Genomic DNA, 19,345 nt, shown 5'->3' on the forward strand with positions numbered 1-19,345 from the left:
AAAAAACGCATTAAAAGTTTTGTGTAAAACTTGTTTCTATATGTTTTTTCAAATTCGGGTTTACAGCCAATATGAACTTGGATCCGATATCATTGGAACAGACAAAAGAAAAGACAACTATTTTCGTAGCGCAGATTTTTGTCAGCGAAAGTGAAAGAAAAAAAATGTCAATGAATCAAAGTATAGTTCGTAGATTTGAAATGATAATAAATAAATTAAAAAAAGCGTAAATTTTATTAATTAATTAAGATAGCGGATGTCTCAATTTGACCCAGTTAGTGTTTCCGGAAGAGTCCAATTTAAACCAGACAACTAATTTGTAATGCGTCGTTTGTAACTTTTGGTTAATAAAGGTTCAGGATTTCTCATTAATATCATTTTATAAGAGAATTTTGTTTTGGTTAGAATAGGTTTTGGCCCAAAGATGAGAAAAACAAATTACACTGATCGTTCTAATGAGCGATTCACAAGAGATTGGTCGATGACTGTATCCGAGGCGGAAAAAACAACCGCAACAAATAGCAGGGTTTGTTGACGATCGTATTAAAGAAAAGCAAACCCAAACATTCTTTTTTTGCACTGATAATTATTCAGATAATAATGGCCTGGATAACGTTGATCTAGCGAACGAACAGATAACGCAGAAAACGACGCTGTATTTTACTCCTTTTTGGAAGACCCCGAATTCTCTTGTTTGCAAAATTTATGTGGGAAGTTCGTAGAGGTAATTCAATGATCCCAAAGGTTTTTTGTTGGTTATAAAGTCATTTTAAAAAAAGTGTAATTCAATAAAATATATAGCCATATTTTTTTAAAACAGCCAGTAAGTGTATTTTGCTTCCAATCTTTTTGAATTAAAAATTTTCTGTTTTAGGAAATAGTGAATGGTTAATTAACGATTAAGTCCATTTTAATTTTTACCAATTGGATGGCTACAGAGTCAACTGATTTATATATGATATGAGATATTTGTTATTGAATAATTGAACTAAACGCCTTTTTATTCATATATTTAGTTACTAAATTCTGCGTTCCAAATCATCGCAGGTGTCGTTTGTAGCTTCAAGTGACAAATGGGTTGCGCAAAACTCACGTGCTTAAAAAAATACACATTTTAATTTATAAAATAATAAACAGGGTACATTAAGATTTAGAAGATAAAGTACCGAAAATGTAGAGTGCGCCAAATTTTCAATGACTTTGCAGTGTACAAATGTCAGGAAAGTAAGAGAGTAGGAGTTTTGCGCACTTTTGGGTTATTTACAGGTGAAATGAAAAACCATGGTATTTTTAATTCGTATTTATGAAAAGCTCTCTATTTCTATGATCAACCAACTTATCTTTTTTTTTCTTCTTCCACAAGCTACTGTAATACTTTTTATAAAACTTCCGGATTCCTCCTGCGTCGGTTTTTGTTGTTAGCAAGTTCGAGTCAACAAAAACCGACGCAGGAGGAATCCAGAAGTTTTATAAAAACTCACCAACCTATCGTTGGCATTAAGAGAGATTGCTGTCTTATTTTGATGTTTTTTATGTTGATCCGTATTTTTTGGTTGCTGACGTTTATATATTTTACTATTTAAATTATAAATTTAATTAAATGACTAATTATTTATCTAAGACATGGACTAAAATGTTTGCAATTTTTAAAAAATGCATTTTTTTTAGTACACACTGCAATTTAAAATAACACGTAGATAAAAATAATATAGATCTATCAGTACAACATTATATCAAAATATTGGAAGAAGCAGTATAACTTATTCAAGAAGCGGAAAAAAGTGTAACTTCTAAATCTCGAACGAAATGAACAGATTAATATTTTAAGTATTTCGTGAAAGGTTGTAATACTTAACCACAATAGCCTTGTGTTGCTCGTGAAAACTTAATGTTAATTGTTTCTAGTTTTTCCCAGATATACAATCAGATATACATTTTTATTTCCGCTGTCTTCTGAAACTATAATATCCAAGATAGCGAATAAAAATGAACGAACACTTATACCATAATAGCATAATTTCATCCATACAATCAGGGTTTCATCATTCTTATAATTCTCCTGCAGCGTTGCGATACTTTATCTGGTGCAAACTATTCTTAAATTACTAGTATAGCATGTACATTCTATAGAAAGGACTTTGATACCACTGTTTATTCCACATTTGATTCAAAATATAAATATTTGGGGTTCGGTCAGGATAATATGGGTAGTTATAAAATATTATTTCATAAGTAGGAGACACAAAGTTTACGCCAATATTGCTTTTCACAAAACTTCTAGATTCCGCCTGCGTCGGTTTTTGTTGAGTCGAACTTGCTGACGTTTCGTTAATCATCCTGTTGGCTTCTTCAGAGCTTGACTGAAACTGCCTCGCATTTTACTCTGTACCTGACCACTGGTTTTGACGTTATACTTCTTTAGAACTTGTAATTTGTGGTCAGCGATGTTTTCAATGTAAGGAAGGACCACAATGGCAAGTGTAGGATTGCTTTCGGCGTCATTGCTACTGGAAGGTTGGGGTGAAGTGTATTTAGTGATGGAACGCTTAATATCTTTAATGTGGAAATTATTAGAGAGAAGAGCGGAAGTAAGGTGTTTTACTTCTGGGTTCAGGGACTGGGGCTGAGATAGTTTTATGGCATTGTAAACAACAAAGCAAACTATCTAGTTTACTCATTAAAGCCCTTTACAGGGAAAGCTGATAGTCTCGTACTCAATTCCTTTCACGTCATTGAAAAATTATAAATCATTACATTAGATACACAAGATATTCTGGTTAGTTTCGATGTAGAATCCCTCTTTATTAAAGTTCCTATTTCTGAAACACTCAGCTTAATTTCAGATGTATTAAAATCCGAGAATCAGGAACCAAACCTTCTCACCTTAATTGAAAAATGCTTGTCTGGAACATATTTTTCTTATAACGGTCAAATTTTTGAACAAACGTCGCGAACAGCTATGGGTTCTCCCCTATCATCAGTCATCCTAAATATATTTATGGAAGCCTTTGAGAAGAACGCTCTCGACACCTTTCATCTAAAATCAAAATTATGGATACGCTACGTAGTTGATATTTTGTTATTTGGCCTCATACTCAAGAATCCCTAGTACATTATTTTAGAAATTTAAATTCTATACACCCTAACATACGTTTTACCAATGAGTTGCAAACTAATAATAACCTTAGAAAATCAGACCTAACATTGGGTCATTGTGTTTACAGAAAACCTACGCACACACTGCGATACCTTAATGTATGGTCACATCACCATCGGGCCCGAAAATCTCTTGTTTACAGAGTCGTAAAAACTATCTCAGCCCGAGTCACTGAATCCAAAATTAAAACACCTTACTTCCGCTCTTCTCTCTAGTAATTTCCACATTAAAGATATTAAGCGTTCCATCACAAAATATAATTCACCAAAACCTTCCGAAAGCAGTCCTACACTTGCCACTGTGGTTCTTCCTAACATTCAAAACATCACTGACCACATATCAAAAGTTCTAAAGAAATATAACGGCCGAACCAGATTTAAGCTTGTAAAAAAATCTCTCCGTCAAAGATAAAATTCTATTTGAGAGGCCAGTAGTTTACAGCATTCCAATCGAAAAAACATGGCGGCGACTGACACTACGGCTCTCACAGCCGAGCTAAACAAACTGAAGAAAAGTGAAATTATTGATTTATTAGTATTTCAATCTCTACCCGAAAGTGTATCTAGTGAGTTGCTGATTGCTTTCGCCAAGGACTTTAGTGAGAAAAAATATAACAATTGTGTAAATTGCCAAGGAGCAGATGAACTAAACAAGACAGTGCTTCAGGCGACAGTGTAAACACGGTTGTTGGGTTCGATACAAAGGTAAATTATCTGAATGACATAATTACCAAAGTATTGCTATAAATTCATTGTTGAGCCAAAATAACCTATTAAATATTCTTGTAAACAAAGAAAATAAAACTATAAATGGTGATGGTACTAACATCCTGCCGCCATCTAGCAAAGACTATTTAAAACTGGACAGCAGAGATAATAGACAAAAACAAATAGCGCAGGAAACTGTTTCATATAGTAATATGCAGTATTCTGCAAATAATCAACGGCCAGTCAATCGTACCCGAATTCAAAACCCCACCACAAAGATACAGGCAAATAATACACAGCCTGAAATAACCCGCGGGGACGTCGCAGTCGCGATCGGAGACATTAATACGAGACAGGTACTAGAGAGCGCTATTTCTCTCGGTACCGAAGATTCGACGGATCCAAAAACCGACGGATACAAAACCGTGCAACACAAAAGGAGGCCGAACGTCAATTTTACGGTTGTTGGCACTGGTGCTTCGGCTAGGGCCGACAAAATAATGCTAAAGGCTGCCCCTGCACTCTCATTTTACCATTTATACCGACTTGATCCTGGAACAACAGAGAAAGATGTTATTAAATATCTCCAGCCAAGGTTTCTTGAAGTTGCGTGCATGATCCTTGAATCCAAACATCCAGAAGAGTATTCTTCGTTCAAAGTAGGAGTCTACGAATCAAACGCAAAAGAGCTCCTTGATCCAGCAAGATGGGACGTGGGTACTAGAATCAACAATTTTTTTAATTTAAGGAGAACCAACCGGATCGAGAGATAAACCCCAAGGACAGTGGTCGGATGACAAAGAGTGTAAATTTTTTTCACCTAAACACACAAGGATTTGCAAATAAGATTGATGACTTGTCATTGTACGTGAATAGTAATTGTTTCGACTTAATCTGCTTAAGTGAACATTGGGTAGTGAATTACAATTTGATTTCGTTCTTTTCTAGGTCTACTCGCATTCACGGTGGAGTGTGTCTGTATGCTCGTAGGGGTCTGGACTGCTTGAAAATTGACGTATCGAGTTACTGCAGTGAGATTGACGCGGAGTTCTGTGCTCTTCGGGTTGCTTCGGCGAAATTATTGGTTGTTTGTTACTACAGATCTTGTAATGGCAATATTGCGATATTCTTTGAGCAGCTGGAGCTATTGTTGAACCGTTTTCTCTCGTTTAACACCAGAGTGGTTATTGTGGTGACTTCAATATAAATGTGAATGTTTCATCTAACGCTGTCTCCGAATTTTTAAGTATTATAAATAGTTTTGGATTGCGGTTAACTATTTCCGAAAACACTAGAATTGCGCGCTCTTCTGCTACTTGCACTGATAATATAATAACAAACTTGAATGAAGACATTCATGAGGTGGGAGTTCTTGACCCTGGCATGTCAGACCACAGAGGCCAGTTTATTAAACTTAGCATAGGTAGGGCGGATAGAATCAGAACTAAAGAAATTAGAACTATTGCCAAATCAGGTATTGTGAATATTAGGAAGTCCTTGGAGGCTGTGGATTGGAATATTTGCCTTGGTTCTAACGATGTCAACTTTATGTCTTCATTTATACTGCACAAAGTTCAAGACTTGATCAAATAATATTGTTCTGTTAAAAATGTTCCTCATAAAAAGTCACCGGTCAACTGGTTTGATAAAGATCTAGTAGCTCTTAGAAACAGAGTGTCAGCTGTTAAAACACTCAGTAAAGTCTCACAGAATCCTCTATATACTATACTATATAAATCGCTAAATAAGGAATATAAACAAAAAATTCAACAAACCAAAAAAGCTGCTTTTGATGGCTTTATCGAAAAATCAACCAATAACAACAAAGATGTCTGGAAAATCGCTAACCATGAAAGAAATTGTCTTGGGAGATGTGGTAAAGAATCTGATTTATCAGCAAACGATCTTAACAGTTCTTTTGGTTCTGTCTCGAGTTATATTATAAAGATCCTAACGGTGAATCACAATCTACAGAGTGCATGTGTTGAAGGGATTCCACTGGAGGAAACTACTTTTTTTGCATCCGATAACTTGTGAGGATACGTACGGAGCCATATTAAGATTAAAAAAATCTTATTCTAGCGATACTTATGATATCAACAGTGTCTTGGTGAAGGGACTGGTTGAGTACATTACACTGCCATTAACCATTTTATTTAATAAATGTATTGACACAGGTGTATTTCCATCGCTGTTTAAGATTTCGAGAGTAGTTCCAATCCATAAGGCAGGTGATATAAATGATGCTAACAACTACAGGCCGATTTCAATCGTGCCTTTGTTCGGAAAAATTTTTGAGATCTTACTAAAAGATCACCTAACTTCTTATATTATAAGATCGAATGTGTTTGTGCTGGTCAGTTTGGATTTAGGGGAGGGTGTTCGACGATCCAAGCAGTGTCTAAAGTTGTGAGTGGGATAGTTGAGGGCCTCGAGAAGGGTGAATTAGTTGGTTTGCCCTTGTGTGATCTCTCCAGGGCCGTCGACTGTGTTTCTCACCAGCTTCTTATTAAAAAGCTATATAGATATGATATACGAGGTCTGCCCTTAGATCTTATAGCGTCCTACTTGCAGGGCCGACAGCAGTTTGTAGAATACCAGGATGACCGTTCATCACTTGAATCAGTAATAAGCGGGGTGCCCCAGCGTTCCGTCCTGGGCCCGCTACTATTTACAATCTACATAAATGACCTATATCATTTCTTGGCCCCCAATCAGTGCGCGATGTTTGCCGACGATACATCCTTCACTACATCTGCTAAGAGTATCGAGGAGTTGGGGTTGGGGTTGGTCGTTAGGGTTGGCATGTTGGGGGACAGGGCTAATGTCTGGTTCGAAAATAATTATCTTAAATTAAATTTAGACAAGACCCAGAGTATTGTGTTTTCCTCCAATTGCTTGGTAAATAGTGGACAGTCCGTCAAGTTGCTTGGCATTAGGATCGATGATAGTCTAAATCGAAAACAACATATCTCAGACCTGAAAAGTAGATTGTCCAGCAACATATTCGTTCTTCGACGACTGAGAGGCCTGATAGGAACAAGGACTCTGCTTATGGTCTATTTTTGTTTGTTGCATTCACACTTATGCTATAGCACGGTGCTGTGATGTGATTCCTCAGCTGCTGTGGAGATTTTTAGAATGCAGAAAAGGGCCTTTCGAGTCGTTGCTAATATAGAATATAGGGACTATTGTCAACCTTATTTTAAAAAATTCAAAGTGATGCCTCTTCCTTGCATCTATATCTACTACCAGTTATTAGAGATACAGAGAACGAAAGGAAATTTTAGCGCTAATTCCCATTGCCATGCCTATCCAACTCGTTCGGGGATCTCCTTAGACGGCCTAGGTTTAGACTGAGGAAGTCTGAGAGCAGCTCATTGAACCTGAAATTGTATAATGTTTTGCCAGGTACCGTGAAAAAGATGAGCAATAGAAAATTTAAACATACTATTAAAGAATTCCTACAACGTCATTGTTTTTACTCCCTGCGAGCATACATTGACACTGTCACTGGTATCGATGCGCTATAAAACTGTATAGTACTGTCTAATTTTGTTTGTATTAGATGTGTGTTTTTATGTTATTTATTAATTTGATTTTATTGCACTTGAATATCACTTCTGACTTGCTACAATTGTACGTCCCTTTTGTACGAAACGTAGTCAATAAATGAATCAATCAATCAATCATGCATATGCGGCAAATAATACCTGTCACCAATATGGAAATCAGTCATCCAAGAAGGTGTTTATGCCCTTCATTTAGCTCCGCCCCCCTCAAACAATATACAAGCGGGTACAGAGTCAAATGCGAGCCAGTTTCAGTCAAGCTCTGAAGAAGTCAACAGGATGATTGGCGAAACGTTTGCAAGTTCGACTCAGAAAAAACCGACGCAAGAGGAATCCGGAAGTTTTGTAAAAACTCTGTGGAAATTTTTTTGAAAAATTACCCCAATATTGCTTAACATATTGTTGGTATTGCCCAAGGCTATATTTTACGCCTTTGTATTCTTTATAATATCTAAGACTTCTTAAATCAGTTTTCTTCCTCAACTTTGAAACCAATTTTTAATAGAGCAAAGAGAAAGTCTTTTTAAAACCAGTTTGTAATAAAGAACTATATCGGTCTTTTAGTTAAAATGTTGTCATAACTCGTTGTCGTTCGTCTCGCAATTTGTTTTTCCATTGAGTTAGAGCTTTCTTTTAATTTTTTATTATTATGAGGTGGTTATATGAAAAGGCGGCAATTTGTTAATATTGCAATTTTTAAACTGTCGCTAATATACTTTATCTCATAAAAAAATAAAAACAATATTACTATAATTAAATAATAAAAGTATCAGCGGTAACTAAGGTACGCCAAAATACAAAATAAAGAACATGAAAATAATACAAAATAAAAAATTAGTCCATTTATTACTTAAATATATTATTCAACGCAAAATTATTAAATATCAATATATCTTCTACGGACAAAACAAAATCATTCAATAGTAAATTGAGTGGTCCTTCTAACCAAATTTTTTGTGCAGCCTTGTTTTACAAAGGCGCTTTATGTAAAAGAAAATTTCCGATAAACGGAGGCAAACAAGCTTCCATGCTTTTATACAAACTTATATATCAACTGTGGAAGATAAGATGCGCAGTCTGGACATCTGGGAAATAGTTCTGGTTAAAATGCTGGCAGGCAATTTAAATAGAACTGCCGCAATGCAACAGAGAGGATTTCGATTGAAAAGTCTACAAAATTTACTTTGTCGTATCCTACTATCAAGACTGTCATTTCCCTTCGGCCAAAAACTCTTCCCAAACCATTTAAATTTTACGATACAAATTGGTGCGAAGCTGGAACGCTCGAAGCAAAGTTTCAATTAAAATTTAATAAAAGTAACGGCGAAAGTTTTAAGAATTTGCCGCTCAATTTTGTCGACAAATGCCAATTATAGGAACTTGATCGGAGACAGGCTTCCAGGCAGGTAATTTTAGAATAACTCAAGTTTATTCCAATAATCGAAAAGCTTATCTAAACCTCTTCCTTTAAAGGTCATTTTGGCAAAGATCTGAACGCAGGGTGATTATAATTTATCTAAATCTTAAGTGTGCCTTTTGAATCATATTTTTCAAAAATAATTTTCGTTGTCAATTGATAATGTTTGTCGTTTTGAAATGGTAAAACATGAAGCAAATAGTTTTTTTCCTGAATAGAATTACTAAATCATCTATGGCTTTAAGGAACTATTAATTTTTTCACAGTATAGAACCTAGGTCTACCGTAATGGGAACCTTCTTTATGATATAATAATAATAATAAGACAATGATACTTAAATGATATGATATTTGAACAGGTGAAGTACTTTGAATATTTAGGTTGCGATGTATCGTACGTCCGAAGCAAAGAGATAGAAGAAATATCTGAGGAACCATCAGTAGAATATTAACAGACACACATATAGCAAAAATTAATAAAGACATAGAAACGGAATTAAACATCTTTAATATAAACGAGAAAATAAAGAAAAAAAAAGTTAGCCAAACCCGTAGGTCGGATGTACGAGAAGGAGATACCAGCCAAAGTCAGATTTTATCGGCAAAGTCCCTAAAACTTGAGGTGAAGAAGAAGAAGATAATAATAACAGTTATTATTATTGTTACTACATATTTATATAAAGGGTGAAGCGCTTAAGTCGGATCCAAATCAATATCGCGAATATTTCGGGAGTGATCTTGATCATACTAATAAAAACAACTGAACATTTCAAACGATTATTTTACACCGTCTCCCCCATGTTATTTAACTTTGAAAATTTTATTGAGACAACTGCGATCATAACGATGGCTTAAAAAGGTTTTAGTTCGTGATCCTGGAGTTAATTTTTCGCCAGATAGGTAAAGAAATCTCATCTTAAACGCCTTATGAAAAATATTTTTGTCGGTTCCCAAATACAATTTACAAAATTGAATAAAAAAACATAATTAAAAAATATGAGAAAATGGTTTTATCTCGCATATAATAATTTGTTATATACAAAAATTTAACAAAATACCGGGTTGTGTCATATAAAATTCAAATGTTTCGGTCGGTTGAACTCAACTGCTGCATATAATTGAAAAACTAGAAATATTTCCTATATTGAGCATCCGCAATTTCAAATCGCCATCATAAACTGTTTAAAAAAAATAATAGTGGAGCCATAAAACTTAACTAAAAGTAATTTGTTACCTTTCACAAAATTTGTTCGGACTTCGATCATAAGCACGTTTTCTCAAGAAGAAACCGCACCACGACCTTTATTTCTAGTGTCGCATCACTTATTATCTGTCACACTCGTGAAAGTAAAAATACAATTTTTAAAAAATTGTTAGCGACGGAAACTTGGCTCTTTTATTTATGGTTCAATGGAATTTCTCTTCGGCGAGTAGATCTAGTAAAATATTTTATATTACATTGTATGAACACTATTGGTCTTTTGGTATTGCGGTGATTCACAAACGTTGACAAATAATTTCGGTTACTTTATTGCGGCGGCATTAAATGTGATTTAGATGACGCATAAAGATGAATCCATTTGTATTATGGCTACAGTCATATATAATCAGAGCGGAGAGCTGGGGTATCGGATATCGAGGCAAAGAAAAAAGTAAGCGAATCAACCCACTGAAAAAGAAATTTTTATATTTGAAATGGAATTGTATTATATTAACTTATATTACAATGCAAAATATTACTTGACAATACAAAATATGTAATATCCGACCATAACGAAGAGAAAAGGTATGGACACTGCCAGAACATAATTTAAAGCAGTGGAAAGATCTTCGGCCTTTAAAGGCTGGTCGGCTTGGGTAGGGATGTGGTATCTCTTCTCACTCGCAGGGTTGTGGTAGACCACTTTCTCGGTAATCGTGTACGGCATTTCGAAAAAGTTGGACGTCAAAATTGTGTGACATTTCCGGGGACAGTGTCAAACCATGAATTCCGTACATAATATGGATAAGTTTGAACCTGTCAGGAAGATGACAATCGGTGAAATTTCGTAACTAACTCAGTGCAGGGGGAAATTCCTCCTGTTAAATATTTACATTAATGATATGCTGATGGGGCAGCACTCCCATATGTGCGTAACTAGGAGAAAAGTATTATGGAAGTGTCAGCAGCGACTTAGTTTATGAAGAACTCACTCACTCAACAGAATGCTTCTTAACACAGAAAAGACTATGTATATAAATTTGAGTTCACGAAATGCTTTACCCAGCCTATAAGAATTCACAAACCTGAATGTAGTATTTCTTACCGTGACTATCAAATTATACAGCACAAAACAGAAAGTATGTGCTTATGAGTGATGACTTGACTTGAATTAGAAAAACCAGATTCCTGAAGTGCGCAAAATCTTTTTATCAAAAACTAAATATGCGTCAAAACTGTTAAATAAAAAATATTAAGATTCTTGTACTTTGCGTTGGCTCGCTCGGTACTTTCGTGCGAAATTTTTATGTGAGGGAATTCTGGAAAAACGCCCTTAAATACACTAAAAAACTAATCACCAAGCTTTTGTTAGAGTTATTAACTTCAAACACAGGCTTTATCACACTCACAAATTATTTCGTTATAATAACGATAAGATATCCTTGAGTGTATTAGTTTGTAATCACCTTAAAGACTTGGTTAATCCATAATGAAACCTAGAACTATGAGTACGAATTCCTTCTACGCATTCAAAACTCTGATTATATTCAAGGATCAAAAATATTTAACACACTAAGTGCCCGCACTAAATTACTAAATAGAAAAAATAGCTTCAACCTAATTAAAATTAAAAAAGAACTGAAAACATATATAAAATATATAGAATATAAAAATTCAAAGTGATGCCTCTTCCTTGCATCTATATCTACTACCAGTTATTAGAGAACAAAGAACGAAAGGAAATTTTAGCGCTAATTCCCATTGCCATGCCTATCCAACTCGTTCGGGGATCTCCTTAGACGGCCTAGGTTTAGACTGAGGAAGTCTGAGAGCAGCTCATTGAACCTGAAATTGTATAATGTTTTGCCAGGTACCGTGAAAAAGATGAGCAATAGAAAATTTAAACATACTATTAAAGAATTCCTACAACGTCATTGTTTTTACTCCCTGCGAGCATACATTGACACTGTCACTGGTATCGATGCGCTATAAAACTGTATAGTACTGTCTAATTTTGTTTGTATTAGATGTGTGTTTTTATGTTATTTATTAATTTGATTTTATTGCACTTGAATATCACTTCTGACTTGCTACAATTGTACGTCCCTTTTGTACGAAACGTAGTCAATAAATGAATCAATCAATCAATCATGCATATGCGGCAAATAATACCTGTCACCAATATGGAAATCAGTCATCCAAGAAGGTGTTTATGCCCTTCATTTAGCTCCGCCCCCCTCAAACAATATACAAGCGGGTACAGAGTCAAATGCGAGCCAGTTTCAGTCAAGCTCTGAAGAAGTCAACAGGATGATTGGCGAAACGTTTGCAAGTTCGACTCAGAAAAAACCGACGCAAGAGGAATCCAGAAGTTTTGTAAAAACTCTGTGGAAATTTTTTTGAAAAATTACCCCAATATTGCTTAACATATTGTTGGTATTGCCCAAGGCTATATTTTACGCCTTTGTATTCTTTATAATATCTAAGACTTCTTAAATCAGTTTTCTTCCTCAACTTTGAAACCAATTTTTAATAGAGCAAAGAGAAAGTCTTTTTGAAACCAGTTTGTAATAAAGAACTATATCGGTCTTTTAGTTAAAATGTTGTCATAACTCGTTGTCGTTCGTCTCGCAATTTGTTTTTCCATTGAGTTAGAGCTTTCTTTTAATTTTTTATTATTATGAGGTGGTTATATGAAAAGGCGGCAATTTGTTAATATTGCAATTTTTAAACTGTCGCTAATATACTTTATCTCATAAAAAAATAAAAACAATATTACTATAATTAAATAATAAAAGTATCAGCGGTAACTAAGGTACGCCAAAATACAAAATAAAGAACATGAAAATAATACAAAATAAAAAATTAGTCCATTTATTACTTAAATATATTATTCAACGCAAAATTATTAAATATCAATATATCTTCTACGGACAAAACAAAATCATTCAATAGTAAATTGAGTGGTCCTTCTAACCAAATTTTTTGTGCAGCCTTGTTTTACAAAGGCGCTTTATGTAAAAGAAAATTTCCGATAAACGGAGGCAAACAAGCTTCCATGCTTTTATACAAACTTATATATCAACTGTGGAAGATAAGATGCGCAGTCTGGACATCTGGGAAATAGTTCTGGTTAAAATGCTGGCAGGCAATTTAAATAGAACTGCCGCAATGCAACAGAGAGGATTTCGATTGAAAAGTCTACAAAATTTACTTTGTCGTATCCTACTATCAAGACTGTCATTTCCCTTCGGCCAAAAACTCTTCCCAAACCATTTAAATTTTACGATACAAATTGGTGCGAAGCTGGAACGCTCGAAGCAAAGTTTCAATTAAAATTTAATAAAAGTAACGGCGAAAGTTTTAAGAATTTGCCGCTCAATTTTGTCGACAAATGCCAATTATAGGAACTTGATCGGAGACAGGCTTCCAGGCAGGTAATTTTAGAATAACTCAAGTTTATTCCAATAATCGAAAAGCTTATCTAAACCTCTTCCTTTAAAGGTCATTTTGGCAAAGATCTGAACGCAGGGTGATTATAATTTATCTAAATCTTAAGTGTGCCTTTTGAATCATATTTTTCAAAAATAATTTTCGTTGTCAATTGATAATGTTTGTCGTTTTGAAATGGTAAAACATGAAGCAAATAGTTTTTTTCCTGAATAGAATTACTAAATCATCTATGGCTTTAAGGAACTATTAATTTTTTCACAGTATAGAACCTAGGTCTACCGTAATGGGAACCTTCTTTATGATATAATAATAATAATAAGACAATGATACTTAAATGATATGATATTTGAACAGGTGAAGTACTTTGAATATTTAGGTTGCGATGTATCGTACGTCCGAAGCAAAGAGATAGAAGAAATATCTGAGGAACCATCAGTAGAATATTAACAGACACACATATAGCAAAAATTAATAAAGACATAGAAACGGAATTAAACATCTTTAATATAAACGAGAAAATAAAGAAAAAAAAAGTTAGCCAAACCCGTAGGTCGGATGTACGAGAAGGAGATACCAGCCAAAGTCAGATTTTATCGGCAAAGTCCCTAAAACTTGAGGTGAAGAAGAAGAAGATAATAATAACAGTTATTATTATTGTTACTACATATTTATATAAAGGGTGAAGCGCTTAAGTCGGATCCAAATCAATATCGCGAATATTTCGGGAGTGATCTTGATCATACTAATAAAAACAACTGAACATTTCAAACGATTATTTTACACCGTCTCCCCCATGTTATTTAACTTTGAAAATTTTATTGAGACAACTGCGATCATAACGATGGCTTAAAAAGGTTTTAGTTCGTGATCCTGGAGTTAATTTTTCGCCAGATAGGTAAAGAAATCTCATCTTAAACGCCTTATGAAAAATATTTTTGTCGGTTCCCAAATACAATTTACAAAATTGAATAAAAAAACATAATTAAAAAATATGAGAAAATGGTTTTATCTCGCATATAATAATTTGTTATATACAAAAATTTAACAAAATACCGGGTTGTGTCATATAAAATTCAAATGTTTCGGTCGGTTGAACTCAACTGCTGCATATAATTGAAAAACTAGAAATATTTCCTATATTGAGCATCCGCAATTTCAAATCGCCATCATAAACTGTTTAAAAAAAATAATAGTGGAGCCATAAAACTTAACTAAAAGTAATTTGTTACCTTTCACAAAATTTGTTCGGACTTCGATCATAAGCACGTTTTCTCAAGAAGAAACCGCACCACGACCTTTATTTCTAGTGTCGCATCACTTATTATCTGTCACACTCGTGAAAGTAAAAATACAATTTTTAAAAAATTGTTAGCGACGGAAACTTGGCTCTTTTATTTATGGTTCAATGGAATTTCTCTTCGGCGAGTAGATCTAGTAAAATATTTTATATTACATTGTATGAACACTATTGGTCTTTTGGTATTGCGGTGATTCACAAACGTTGACAAATAATTTCGGTTACTTTATTGCGGCGGCATTAAATGTGATTTAGATGACGCATAAAGATGAATCCATTTGTATTATGGCTACAGTCATATATAATCAGAGCGGAGAGCTGGGGTATCGGATATCGAGGCAAAGAAAAAAGTAAGCGAATCAACCCACTGAAAAAGAAATTTTTATATTTGAAATGGAATTGTATTATATTAACTTATATTACAATGCAAAATATTACTTGACAATACAAAATATGTAATATCCGACCATAACGAAGAGAAAAGGTATGGACACTGCCAGAACATAATTTAAAGCAGTGGAAAGATCTTCGGCCTTTAAAGGCTGGTCGGCTTGGGTAGGGATGTGGTATCTCTTCTCACTCGCAGGGTTGTGGTAGACCACTTTCTCGGTAATCGTGTACGGCATTTCGAAAAAGTTGGACGTCAAAATTGTGTGACATTTCCGGGGACAGTGTCAAACCATGAATTCCGTACATAATATGGATAAGTTTGAACCTGTCAGGAAGATGACAATCGGTGAAATTTCGTAACTAACTCAGTGCAGGGGGAAATTCCTCCTGTTAAATATTTACATTAATGATATGCTGATGGGGCAGCACTCCCATATGTGCGTAACTAGGAGAAAAGTATTATGGAAGTGTCAGCAGCGACTTAGTTTATGAAGAACTCACTCACTCAACAGAATGCTTCTTAACACAGAAAAGACTATGTATATAAATTTGAGTTCACGAAATGCTTTACCCAGCCTATAAGAATTCACAAACCTGAATGTAGTATTTCTTACCGTGACTATCAAATTATACAGCACAAAACAGAAAGTATGTGCTTATGAGTGATGACTTGACTTGAATTAGAAAAACCAGATTCCTGAAGTGCGCAAAATCTTTTTATCAAAAACTAAATATGCGTCAAAACTGTTAAATAAAAAATATTAAGATTCTTGTACTTTGCGTTGGCTCGCTCGGTACTTTCGTGCGAAATTTTTATGTGAGGGAATTCTGGAAAAACGCCCTTAAATACACTAAAAAACTAATCACCAAGCTTTTGTTAGAGTTATTAACTTCAAACACAGGCTTTATCACACTCACAAATTATTTCGTTATAATAACGATAAGATATCCTTGAGTGTATTAGTTTGTAATCACCTTAAAGACTTGGTTAATCCATAATGAAACCTAGAACTATGAGTACGAATTCCTTCTACGCATTCAAAACTCTGATTATATTCAAGGATCAAAAATATTTAACACACTAAGTGCCCGCACTAAATTACTAAATAGAAAAAATAGCTTCAACCTAATTAAAATTAAAAAAGAACTGAAAACATATATAAAATATATAGAATATAAAAATTTTAATATTATTTACTAGATAATTGTACTTGTGACAATTCTGAGAAACGCACATAGGCAACTTAAACTGATTTCTTAGATAAACTAAAACTAAATAAATATATTATATTGCAAATCTAAATTCTTCCATTAGTTATGAGTCCCTATGCGTACACACAAGTGTACAGGACTTTGCAGACATAGTTACCCCAGTTACATCTGTACTGAAATATTAATTACCTGTTACAATAAATAAATTAATAAATAACATTCTTTCATGGTGAACAATGATATCGGAAATCGTAAACCGCATCGTTTCCCGACAACTTTGTTATTTGAAACTTGTGACTAAATCTTGTGACTAATATTGTGGTTTAACTAAAACCCAAATTATTGGGCGCAAATGGTTCATAATTTAAAAATATAGAATGCCTGGCAAAATTAACGTACCTATTTATACAGATTTTTTGTTTTTTTAGTTTTGTTAGTTTTGCTGAGTTGTGGTTACTCTTCATTATTTTCAAACACCGCAAGTATAAATCACCACAACACTAATCTCCACAAAAGAATTGTTGTAAATTATAGAAAGCAGTTTATTATTTATTTGCAACGCTATTGTGGCATCCCGTATAATATCAACTGCAGCATCGTATAAAAAACTGTTTATCGTTGTTCAACTAGGAGCAAACACAAACATCATACATCAAAATTTGTCTTTCAGCTCCTACTACCGCTGGAAATAGATGGCAGATAAATTAGGATTAGCATAATACGTCTTTTGTCGTTATCCTTGTCGTCCTCCTATATTTCCAGCAGCATGGTTTATTTTCTTGCATGTCGCAGCCATGAAATATTTATAGTGACACATACTGAAAACGTCGATAAATCATCCGCCAACGCCATTTTGTCAACGTACACTGAAAATGAATTTAAAATACGATCTCGAGCACGTTCGTTCCCGATATCAATTCATTCATTACCATGGGCGCGTTAAGATTACCATTTTACAAGACAAATAATTAGCATTATTTAGTAAATCATTATATCTGAATAAAAGTAAACGTGACTAAAATGAAAGTCAAATAAAAGTCAAATAAATTCAGATATCAAATTAGTTAACAATTCGTCTCGACAAGGAAAAATGGTACACCAACCAACACAACCAACTCTTCTATGAAGATGGGGTAACATTGGCCTAATAAATCACGTTTCATTGAATAATAATTCTAAAATCGCTATAAACCTTGGCATTATCATATGGATTTGTGGTGATTATACACAAATTACATATTCCATTACAGGTTCTAGTCGCTATATGGTATAGTTATATATTTTAGACACCGAATAAAGAAGGTATGTTGTTGGCCAATCAACTTGTTATCATATGGGAATATATCTTATTTGAAGACATTTTCAATACTCATTTCGGAGACTCGAATTTTATGTTAAACTCACTGGTTTCAATGTTATCTGCAACCGTTTGGCCGGTAGAAGTCATCTGTAAACACTGAAAATGAACCAATGCAATATATAGTTAAACTATTTTGATAAATAGGTTAATTTCGCATATATAAAAAATTGCTATCCCTAACACAAACATTTTTCATGTGAAGGAATAATGTTTATAATAAAAATCGATAATGTACGTCCACTTTCATAAAATATATGTTTTAATAAAGAAAACTGACACATATACGGTGTGTGTTCAAAAAATAAGGTGACTTTTATAATTGGGCGAGCTACTTACATTCGATCTTGGATATTTTTTTTGTTAGACGTGTTCTGTGTGCTCGGCAATTTTCTGCTGTCAAAAAAAATAGAACAAAGATTTCGAATAAAATTTTGTGTAAAAAATGGAATACAGAGCTCCAAAACAGTTGAAATGTTGACAATTTGAGCAAAAAAAAAGTTTATAAGTGGTACAAGCTGTTCCAAGATGGCTGAGAAGACGCCGATGACGAACCTCGCTCTGGACACCCCAACAGGTCAATAACTGATGAAAAGGTTGAAGAAGTGAATCAAATGGTGTTGAATCACTATTAGAGAAGTGGATGAAGACGCCGGCATCTCTACCAGTTCGTGCCATGCAATTTTTTCCAAAGTTTTGTCCATGAAACGTGTAGCTGCAAAATTTATTCGAGACTGCTTAATTTTGAAAGGAAAAAGCATCGTCGAAGGAGCATCGCTCAAGAGTTGTTAAACGATGTCAGTGATGATCCTGATATGCTCAAAAAGGTCATAACTGCTGACGAATCATGAGTATACGGTTACGACGTCGAAACCAAAGCTACAATGGAGGAATCCAGAATCGCCAATACTGAAAAAAGCACGTTAAGTTCGACCAAATGGCAAGGTTCATTTCTTTGATTATCGTGGCATAGTACATTAAGAGTTCTTACCACAAGGTCGTAAGATCAATAACATTGAAGTTATGCGCAATTTGCGAGAAGCAATATGAAGAAAATATTCAGAATCCTGTGTCTAACTTTTTGGCCAAAAACAAAACCAGAATCATGCCTCGGCCACCATATTCAACGAATATGGCCTCCTGCGACTTTTTCCTGTTCCCGAAACTCAAGAAACCCATGAAAGGTTTGGAATGATTGAGGAGGTAAAGAAAACATCGTTGGAAGAACTCAAGGCTATACCAGAAAGTGATTACCAGAAGTGCTTCCAGGACTGGAAAAAGCGTTGATACAAGTGCATTATATCTGGGGGATTACTTTGAAGAGGACATTAATTTTGATGAATAAGTACTTTTTGATAAATCTTAAGTAAATTTACTTTTTGAACACACCTCGTATAATAATAAGAACCACTCAACCGTTACCAACTGTTAAGGGTCATTATAGACAACAACTGCGGGAAATTTTCAGAATTAAAGAACGACGACGACTCCTTGCGTAATTTTAAGACAGAATGTTGGTCTCTACGAAAGATGTGTTCCGAAAGGCATAGCTTTCAGGATAGTTTAAAAAAACTCGCCTTTT

General features: G+C 34.3%; 1 protein-coding gene across 6 annotated transcripts in view; it reads right to left on the minus strand.

Moving 5' to 3' along the window:
- Positions 1–19,345, minus strand: part of LOC132699119 (cytochrome b5 reductase 4-like) — a 103,500-nt gene that overhangs the window by 15,134 nt on the left and 69,021 nt on the right. The window lies entirely within an intron of this gene.

The sequence above is a fragment of the Cylas formicarius genome, unplaced genomic scaffold (assembly GCF_029955315.1).
Source record: "Cylas formicarius isolate icCylForm1 unplaced genomic scaffold, icCylForm1.1 PGA_scaffold_3__17_contigs__length_32017465, whole genome shotgun sequence".
Taxonomy (NCBI): domain Eukaryota; kingdom Metazoa; phylum Arthropoda; class Insecta; order Coleoptera; family Brentidae; genus Cylas; species Cylas formicarius.